The sequence below is a fragment of the Babylonia areolata genome, chromosome 27, assembly GCF_041734735.1.
Source record: "Babylonia areolata isolate BAREFJ2019XMU chromosome 27, ASM4173473v1, whole genome shotgun sequence".
NCBI classification, from domain to species: Eukaryota; Metazoa; Mollusca; class Gastropoda; order Neogastropoda; family Buccinidae; genus Babylonia; species Babylonia areolata.
Window position 1 is genome coordinate 36,556,032 of NC_134902.1, and position 10,299 is coordinate 36,566,330.

Consider the following 10,299-nt stretch of genomic DNA (forward strand, 5'->3'; position numbering starts at 1 on the left):
TTTAATGTTTCCACTAATTATTGTGAACATTCATTTTCTGTGTAAGACTCCAACTAGTTGATGTGGTCCCTTTTTAGTTGTTGTTATGAGTGCCGTTGTTCATTGTCAAAGTGCTCACTGAAGTGAAATACCCTTGGCTGTGTTCATTGGGGGTACTGAAGTTGTTTGGTGTTTTGTCAGCACCTTGCTTTCTGCATAGGCCAAAACCTCAGATCTGGATACATTTTGATGGGTTTCTTTGTTGCTAAATGCTGTTTATGTGAACAGTGTTCGTAGCAGGAGTGAAAATTCATACACTTGGTTGAGGTTTGCGATCAGTGGAAATTGTAGCGTTGATTTGTATTAGCCAGGTACTAAGTTGTGACTGTTACAAGCACTCTACCTCTGGATTTTGACATGCAAGGTTCTGTTTGCCATTGTGAAATTCATAGTACAGGCTCTTTGTTGTTGTTGATTCTGTTGTTGTCTGTCATATCAAATTCAGCACTTTTTTGTTTTTCCATCATATGTACGAGAGGCATTCATGTCTGGCTGTGACCACCAGAATGGTCATGTCCGACTATGACCATCAGAACAGCAGAGGAGGCAACTGCTGTCCTGATTATCTGGGCTTGAATTGGATTTAGTGGAGAGTATCTTGCCCAAGTTACTTCCCCACTCTCTTGGCCAGGAGGGCTTTAGGACAGTCGGTGTTGGGATGGTCCCCAGAGGCCAACTAGCTCTTAAAGGCTGCAGCACTCTCTCATGACATTGATAAAAAGTTGCAGTGTTCTCTCCCTTAGAAGACCACATCACTAGTGTCTTTGGCAGGAGAGGGGAAGGAGTGAAGGGCATCTGTGTCACTTCTTTCAGAATGACACCTGTATTCCACATCTCCTGTGTATTTATGATGCATTAGTTGGAAGTTTGTTTAAAGTCCTCCTGTACCCACAGAGCTTTTGAAGCAACAAGCCGACTTTGAGATGTGGAGACCAATCTTTTTCTCCAGTTTGCCATTGATAAAAGTAGAGCTCTTGATTCAGACATTCAGTGCAAGAGGCTATTACTGTATTAGAATACTTTTCTTTTTTGCTCTTTTTTCAGGGGGTGGCGGTGGGGGGGGAAGGGGGGGGACTTGAGATTCTTTAATGATTTCAAGTTAAAGAGGGTAACATTTGTTCCCCACACTTTATCGAGTGATCATATGCTAAAGAACCGATAACCCTGTTGTACTTGTTCACATCTGCTCTGCTGTTTGTTGGTGAACAATGACGATGATCAGTAGATTCTGATTGCCAGCTGTTGGCTTTCTTGTGGCTGCTATTCAAAAGCAGCCTGATCTGGGTCAGGAGGTCATTGACGTTGACAGTAATTAACCAGCCATCCCGTCTTTCTGGTTCTTGTGGTGGGTTCTTACAGGCAGGTAGTTATGATTTGATCAGTGAAGTGTGTGAAGGGGAAATGGAAGTTGTTGAGAAATGGATTTGAATCCTAGCAGTAGCATCTTTATTGTCCATTTGTGTGTCCTTATGTCATTTAAAAGAAATCTGTGGGAAAGCTGCATTGTCAAAAGAGGATTGCTGGAAGATTTTCAGTTGAGATAAATTTGGAGGGGAGTTCACAGGGATGACTTACTTGGATGATTACAGAAAAAACTTCTTTTTTTTCTTTTTTCTTTTTTTGAAGATTTTTTTCTTCTTTTTTTTTTGTGATGAAAGGAATACAATAGTAAGGTATTTAGTACAACTGTATTTTGTGGTAAAGAAAAGAAAAAATTGAGGTGTCTCCTGATATATCTGAATACTTGCCATCTTAAAGCATGTTCACAGTTCGTGAACATTTACAAGAGTAAAACAGTTTTGTCTCCGCAATAACTCAAACAGATGTTAATTTCATTAGAAAGAAACAGTGAGATAATTCACTGTTTTGTGTATGAGGGGGGTTGGGGGGGGGAGGGCTTGTCACTTGTCACTGTTGTGACGTTACAGTATGCAAAGCTTCTTTGACATGAACTTTTGCTGAATTTATTTTTATAAAGATATATGTCTATGTGTGTGTGTGTGTGTGACAAAAGTACCGTAGACTTAGAGATGATCTTTTTTCCCCCCTCATGCTTGCCTAATTTGTCACTGTAAGAATTCATTCCCATTTGCTGATCCAGTTGGATCCAAGTCAAATATTTGAAAGTGATATGAAGTGCTAAAGAAATCAATAATTTGAAGCGTTTAGAATGTTGTTGTTTATTTTGTAGTTCCTGTTATCAAGGTGCTGTGTGTGAATGTGCATCCATGTATGCGTATGTGTGTGCATGTGCATGAAAGCGTGTGTGAGAGTTGGGGGAGAGAGAGGAACAGAGAGATGAAATGGGTTGTTGACACTGGCGTAAAGGGTACCCTTTGGTTTATAATCCCCTTTCCCCGGCCCTTGTCTTACCCCTTCCTCCTCTGTTGTCTTAGCTCATTTCAATTTAGTCAGTATTATTTTCACTTCTCCTCTTCTTCTTCTGCTTTTTTTTTTTTTTTTTTTTTTTTTTTTTTTTTTTTTATGTGGCAACTCTGATTAATATTTCCACATTTTACTTTCTTTTCTTTTTTTTTTTCTTTTCTCATTGAATGTTTGCCAGTGTCCTAATATGGGGAAAGATAACAGATTGTTTGGCCATATCAGATATGCAATTGTATGATATGCGAAAGGATTTTTTTTTTTTTTAAATAAGAAATACAAATTATCTGAAAAGAAGCTGAAATCATACCAGCAGATTGTTGTTGGGTTTTGGGGGGGGGGGGGGGGGGGGGTTGTTACAATAATCAACTTCTGTGGAATGTTAATTGTTTTGTTTTTCTATGTGTGTGACTGTAATATGATGGTAAAAGACATTTTTGTGTTCTTACCTGTTGTGTTTTCATGGTGGATCGTGGATTACTATGAGGAAGTGAACAAAAACCTGAAGGGCAAGGGAAACATGTTTTTCGTTTTTCTGTCCAATCCACCTTTTATTTCATCACTATTCCACACACTTTACTTTTTTGATATCATTTACAGTATCATGTTTTAGTGTGTGTGTTTTGTGCGTGTTGTTATTTATTTGTGATTTGAATGAATGTATTTAGAAATAAGATTTTTCAATAGCAGGTGAAGATTTTTTTCTTTTTCATGTTGTCATTTTTGAGTCTTGTTTTTATGTTGTCAGATTTATTATGAAATTGTCATTTTTGTCTTTTCTGTTTTTTTATAAAAAAAAAAAGAAAAAAGAAAAAAAAATGTACATATAGACATGTTAGCTGTTGACAGAATTTCTTATATAACGAGTGCTTGTGTGAATGTTGCAAAGAGTGTTTTTGAGTTCTGATGGTTTCTTTTACCTTTTTTAGCTATAGCGTGCATGGGCATACCCATCTTTGTACGTAAATGTATATGTGCATGCTATTGTTTCTGTGATTGTGTTAATCCTTGCTTAAAGAGTGATTTGAAAAAAAAAGAGTTGTGGGTGTTGTTGTTTTTTTGGGTGTTTTTTTTTTCTTCAGTTTTGTGATGAATTAACATACGTTTCTTATTGATTCATTCAGTTCTCTCTCTGAGTCGTGTAAGCAACAAAAAAGTAGAATGTTGTGCAAAAGACAGAAATGTGGAATTTGTATACTGGTAACGTCCTTGTTGATTTCTTTTGTTCCTGGGGCTTTTTGTTTTTTCTTTTTATACCCACCTACCCATTTCTCTTAGTTGTTTTTTTTTTTCCCCTTGAATTTACACGTACACTTTATGAACACACACACACAAATTGTAACACACAACATGGGCATTCATTGATTTTATTTTAGTTTTTTTTATTCATCAGTTTATTACTACTGCTTCTTCTTTCATGGGCTGCACCTCCCACATTTACTCAGTGTATACGGGTGGGCTTTTATGTGTATGACTGTTTTTACCCCGTCATTTAGGCAGCCATACTCTGTTTTGGGGGGTATCAGTTTATTACACTTTTTCAAACTCTAATCCCTGTCAGAAAAAAAAAATGAAAAGAAAAAAACAACAAAAAAACTATAGAATAGCCAGTTGTGTGTGTCAGTATGGTGGTTAGCCAGATGTATGTGCCAGTATGGTGACATCTGGGACAGGTGCAGTGAATGAAAGGTCAGAGCACTTGGTTCTCACCTACCCCCGAAAACGGAGTATGGCTGCCTACATGGCGGGGTAAAAACGGTCATACACGTAAAGGCCCACTCGTGTGCATACGAGTGAACGTGGGAGTTGCAGCCCACGAACGCAGAAGAAGAAGAAGAAGAAGAAGAGGTTCTCACCCGAGTTACCTAGGTTCAGTGCCCGGTCCAGTGTGCCTGGTGGGTTAAGGGTGAAGAATTTTCTTATCTCCCAGGTCTGTGCATGTGCAGAACTGCTAATGCCCAAACCCCATATACACATATATATGTGTATATACACATGCCGAAGATCAGTTGCGCACGTTAAAGATCCTGAAATCAATGTGACTTTTTTGGTGGGTTATGGAAGCAAGAATGTACCCAGCATGCACATACCTGAGAATGGAGTGTGGCTGCCTATACGGCAGGGTAAAAACAATCATACACATACAAACGCACTTGGACACATTGGACATACAAGTGAACATAGGAGTTGCTGCCCATGAACACCCCCCTGATCCCCCACCCAAAAAAAACACACACACACACACACACACACACACACATATATATATATAAAGAGGGGAATTTTTTATTTTATTTTTTATAATCATGTCTGTAAGACAGCACATGTGTTAGTAAGTCTGCAGAAAGAGCGGCTTTTGGATTCACTGTTGTTGGATGCCAGATATACAATTTGAAAATGGACTTGAGTATAGCTTGCCTGCAGACACATTCAAGATCACGAGAAGTTTGCAGTTCAGTTCTTTAAAGAATATAATAATAATAATAATAATAAAAGATTTAAAGAGAAAAGATTCTTCATGAGAGAAAAAAAATGAAGAGATGTCAACAGCTCTTACAGCCACACCAGAATGATAAACACTGTGACTATGAAAGGGGGTTGTGTGGACTGTGATCCATTGACAAGATTTCTTTCTGATGTAGGCAGGCACAGCTTTCTTTTGTGGATGTCTGTAAAGGATGTGTGGAGGCTGAAGGGGGTTTCCGTAGCAGGCGTTGCAACCGCTGGAAACTTGTGTATCATGGGAAGAGGGCTGCGGCTAAGAAATGGAATCACTCATCTCCCAGAAACAAGTTTCAGTGGGGTGGATTTGCGCTAGAAGTAGCGCACAATTTGTTTTGATGGTCCAGAGTAGTGCAGTCCATTTCCTCATCTGTATCAATTGTTCATATAAAATTTTGTGGACCTCACCTCACCTTTACCTCCCTCTTAAAGTCGTCATTTATTTTAGAACATCTCTGTCTAAGAGTCTGGCTTGTGTAAGTTATAACTTCTTGTCGCCATATATTTAAAGAACATCTATGCCAAAGCGTTTGTCTTTTATAAGTTTAACTTGTTGCCATTGTTTATTTAAGAACATCTGTGGCCAAGCATCTGGCTTGTTTAAGCTATAACTTCTTGTCATTTATTTTAGAACATCTGTGGCCAAGCATCTGGCTTGTTTAAGCTATAACTTCTTGTCATCATTTATTTTAGAACATCTATTGCCAAGCATCTTGTTTGCATAAGTTGTAACCTGTTGTAAAACTGGATTCCTATCTTATTTTCTGGTTTCCACTCTTAACTCTGTAACAAGCGATGCATGTATATTTGTGTCACTGTGTTATCTGCGCTCAGAACATTGTTATCTGTCTGCTTGAGACGTAGCGCTCAGCAAAACTGCTCGTGTAGATCTCTTAACTTCTCTGTATTCAAACACAGTGTTGGAACTTCTTCTGTGGATCTCTAACCTCTTTGTCACTGAACACAGCACCAAAACTGTTCACTGAACAGACACTTTGTCTGACCCAGCAGGGCAACTATGCTCCCTAGATAGACATTTGTACGATACATCATGCCAATGCAGGAATTGTGCTGATCTGCAGATTGCAGTGTAGTGTTTAGCCTGCTTCTTTCTCATTGTTGTCTGAATTCTGTGATTTTTTTTTTTCAATGAAATTGTATGTAATGTTACAATGTGATAAATTTGATGGACTAGAGTGAGAAGAGAGGAAACATTTGACCTTGACTGGGTACCACAACGTGGTGGTCATTTGATGACAACATGGTGGTCATTTGATGACAACGTGGTGTGAAATTTGTCCCTCCCCCACACCCTTCCCCCTTGTTCAGTGGTTTTGTTGTGTGTGTGTGTGTTTGCATTTATGTGCTTCACCAGCCAGATATTGGTGATGATACTTTGTAATAATCTGTGTACACTTCAACGATAGCATGCGTGCTGGGACTGCGGAATGCTGGAAGAGATTTGAAAGATTTTGCTTTGTTACCCATGAAGGAGCACTGGTTTGTTTTTTTTTGTTGTTGTTGTTAGGTTGGGTTTTTTTTTTTTGGGGGGGGGGGGGGGTTGGCTTTTCTCCCTTTGTGCCAGTGATAAAGTTAAAGCTAGCTGTCGTGTGTGAGGGGCTGATCCTATATACTGATACTGTTATAGCCTTCTGATTGTTATTGTAGAGGAAGCGTAACCCCCCTCCCCCTCCCCCCATTTGTCCTCAACATATCGTGTAACCCTCCGCTATTTTAGCTTCAATTGATGGGTTGGATGTGTCTCGCCCCGTGCTGTATCTGGTGTTCTGGTCTGTACCAATGACTATTGCAATATTTATATATGATTTCACAGGAGCACGACTACAGGAAAGAGAGAGGGAGAGAGAGCAGTGTTTACATGTTGAAAGGAATGATGATGACTGGGATGATGATGTCTGAAGGATGCTTATTGACTGTAGTATTGTTGAATTAAAGAAAAAAGGGGGGAAAGTTGCTTTGTTCTGCTGTTGTTGTTGGTGAAAGTTGCTTTGTTGTTCTGTTGTTGTTGCTGAAAGTTGCTTTGTTGTGGTGGTGGTGGTGGGCGTGGAATTCAGGAGCACGTCAGCCCACAGCTCTCTGCAGGGAGTCCTCAGTAGACAGCAGACATGATAGACAGTGAAGCTTTGAGTGGAATCATCACCACTGATCGTCAAGTTGTGGTTATTGACTCGTGTGTGTGTGCGTACACAAAGTGAGCCTGTGTAATCACCCGGTCTTAGTTGTGTGTGTATGTGAGTGTGTGTGTGTGTGTGTGTGATTTTTTACACCAAGATAAAGGAATGTAGGAACCAAACTTTGTGGGGTGTTACATACACATAAGACCTTTACAGTCATCCCCATAATGATGAGGAGGAAAGTGGGGTTAGAGGTAAAAAGGTCAAGATCATCATTTGGCAAACCAGAAAAAGCTCAACAGTCCTCATGTCTTACATCCAGTTTTCATTAACATTGTTAGAGTGACTGTCAATGATGACAGCACGACCCCTATTGAAATTCAAGGTCAGATGTTAAGGGTCAAGGTCAGAGCATGCCATACTATGACAGCTTGCAAGTACAAAAGAAAGAAGATGTCTTATTTTTACTATTTTATCATTCCTGTGATTGATTATCACACATAAATTTTGAGTTACTTGTTTGTCAACATAAACAAACGCATCAAGGTTGATAAGACTTGAATCCAAAAAGACTCCCTCAAAACAAACATGGAGAGAGAGAGAGAGAGCTGAGGTTGCATAACATGCAGTTGCATTCAGTGATCATCTCTCTGAAGTTATCTAACAGAGCCATATTTGGCAAAATGACCCCACAGAATTTTTATCAGAAGAGCATGATGACCCTAGTTTCGATATATATCAGACAAACTGCTTTGGGGTCATCTACAAGATGGACAGACTACAGAATGCAGTATGAAGAGGCCTTGTTTTAGAAACGAGCCAAAAAAAGGTCATCAAGAAACAGATTTTTTTTTTTTTTTAAGGTGATTGATCGGTTGAAAGACTGGATTATATAGTGTCCATCTTTATGATTCTGTGGCTTTTTTTTTTTTTTTGTTTTTTTTTTTTTTTTTTTTTGCTTTTAAACTTGTCATGCATTTAATTGAAAGCAACTGACTTTGGTGTTATTTTTGTTGCTCATGTTGTCTTCCAGTTTTTAGTGGCCTGTTGTGACATTGTTGATTGTATCACTGCATAGATAACTGCTTAGATTTAACGGTGATGTGTGGGAAACTGTGAATGTGTTTTTGATATTAAAAAAACAAAAGCTATGGGTGGCAGTGTGCGCCGGTAATCCATGTTTAGCTGGGTTTTGTATTTGAAGTGTCCATTTCAGTTCATGGTTCCTTAATAGAGAGTAAAGAAAACCTTTTCTTTTCTTTTTTTTTTTTTTAATAATTAAACAAATGGATGATTTCAGTGTGTCTCCTTTTGAAATACACTGCTGTGTGAAACAGTTGGGAATTGTGTTTGTGATTTATTATTACTAACACTTTATTGAAAACTATCATGTATTTGCTCGACTTTCACTCCTAGTCTCTGATTTTCTTTCTCATGTCTGTCACACTCCCCATAGTCTGTGTTAGCATGTGTTGTTTTTTTCTTTCTATAAAAGTGACATGTAGGTCTAGAGGTTTTGAGTGTCCATTTTTGTATTGATTTCATTCTGAGCTTGATCTGTGATCTGGTTTGGACAATGCAAATCAGTTATATAAACAAGACAGAACAGATGAGTGTTGTTTTCATACGTGTAATGTCCACATGAATGTGAAATTATGAAGAGTCAGATGTTTTTTTTATATTGCTGTTGGTTTTTTTTTGGTTTTTTTTTTGTTTTTTGTTTTTTTGTATGATCATTCTGAAAGTGGTAGTTTTGTGAGCAGGTACATAACGGAGAGTAAAATTGGATAGTTTCCCTTAGTTAACCATGGCACAGTGTTACTCGCACATGCATGATGTCCACCGTGATAGTGACACATTATAAGTAGCAAAAAACAAGCTTTTGGGACACTTTCATCTGGAATAGTGCTGAAAACATGAAGTAGTAAGCTGTAGACGATTCTTGAGACATCACTGCCAACAAAATGAAACCAGTTGATCGCTTCCTTCAGACGAGACCGTGTGGTGTTCATGGTGATTTTTCGGGTTGGTTGCTCCTGAAGGTGCAGTTTCTTTTTTTTTCTTTTGGAGTAGCTCCACCCCTTTTTTTTTCTTCTTTTCCTTTTTTTTTTTTTCTTTTTCTTCTTTTCCTTTTTTTTTCTTCTTTTTCTGAGGACATTTCTGTACATTCTGAATGTATTCCAACTTTAGTGATAAAGATTTGCCATTCAGAAAGCAGACAAGGCCCATGGTGTATTCTGCATTACTGTGCTTTAATGAAGTGGTGGTGAAAAATGCCTGCAGGGTTGAAGAAGAAACAACTCAGTCCAGTGCATGTTTGACAAGTTCAGAACTTACGAAAATGAATACATGGCTAAATACTACCAAAAAAATAATTCCAGTGCTTATCTGATGCACACATAAATGGAACTCATAAACGTAAATAGCTAGGTACCAGGGATAAAGTCATTTCAGTGCCTATAGATGTAACTGATTAAAATCAAGGATGAGTTACATTTATAAAAAAAAAACTGATGAAGTTAACCTTAAGTTCCATTAAAAAAAAAACGTCATGAAATCATTTCAGTGACCTATTTAACTAATTCATTAGGTATAGCATATTGAAATCAAGATGCAAAAAAGGAAGTCAATCATCAGTATAATTGATTGAAATAAAAGGATAAATGCTTTCAAGGAAGTAAATCCAGCACACTTGGTAAATGCATGAATATGACTGTTTAAGATTAATAACTAAATTTATAAAGGAAATCAAAATTTACTGTTTGAACTGTTTTCAAGCTGTGTGTCCCATTAACAGCAATATTTTTGTCAAACAGGATCACATAGATAGATAGATTTTTTTTTTAAAGAAAAAAAAAGAATGGAAACTGAAAGAAGATTCATTAAACCAAGCTTCCCTACCTGTCACAAAATTACTGACCACCGATGCACATTACCAGCTTCAAAATATTGGATCGGTTACAACTCATATATTTTGTTCTAAAATCTTGCTAAGTCTGCCCAAAATGACTGCCAGGTTAGGAAACAAATCTGACTGGCCAAGCAATATTTTCAAGCCGCTGATAAAGAAGAATGATTTCCAAGTGTAGCCCTCGTGGCTTAGCGGCAGTCTTTGTAACTACCTTGACTGCTGCTGTTGGTCATTGTCTTGACACTGCAGATCAAACAAGTATTGTGTGGAAAATATCAGTACTGAATGGAAAGTGTTTGGAGGGAAGGATCAGTGCGAGGAGCCTTTCTT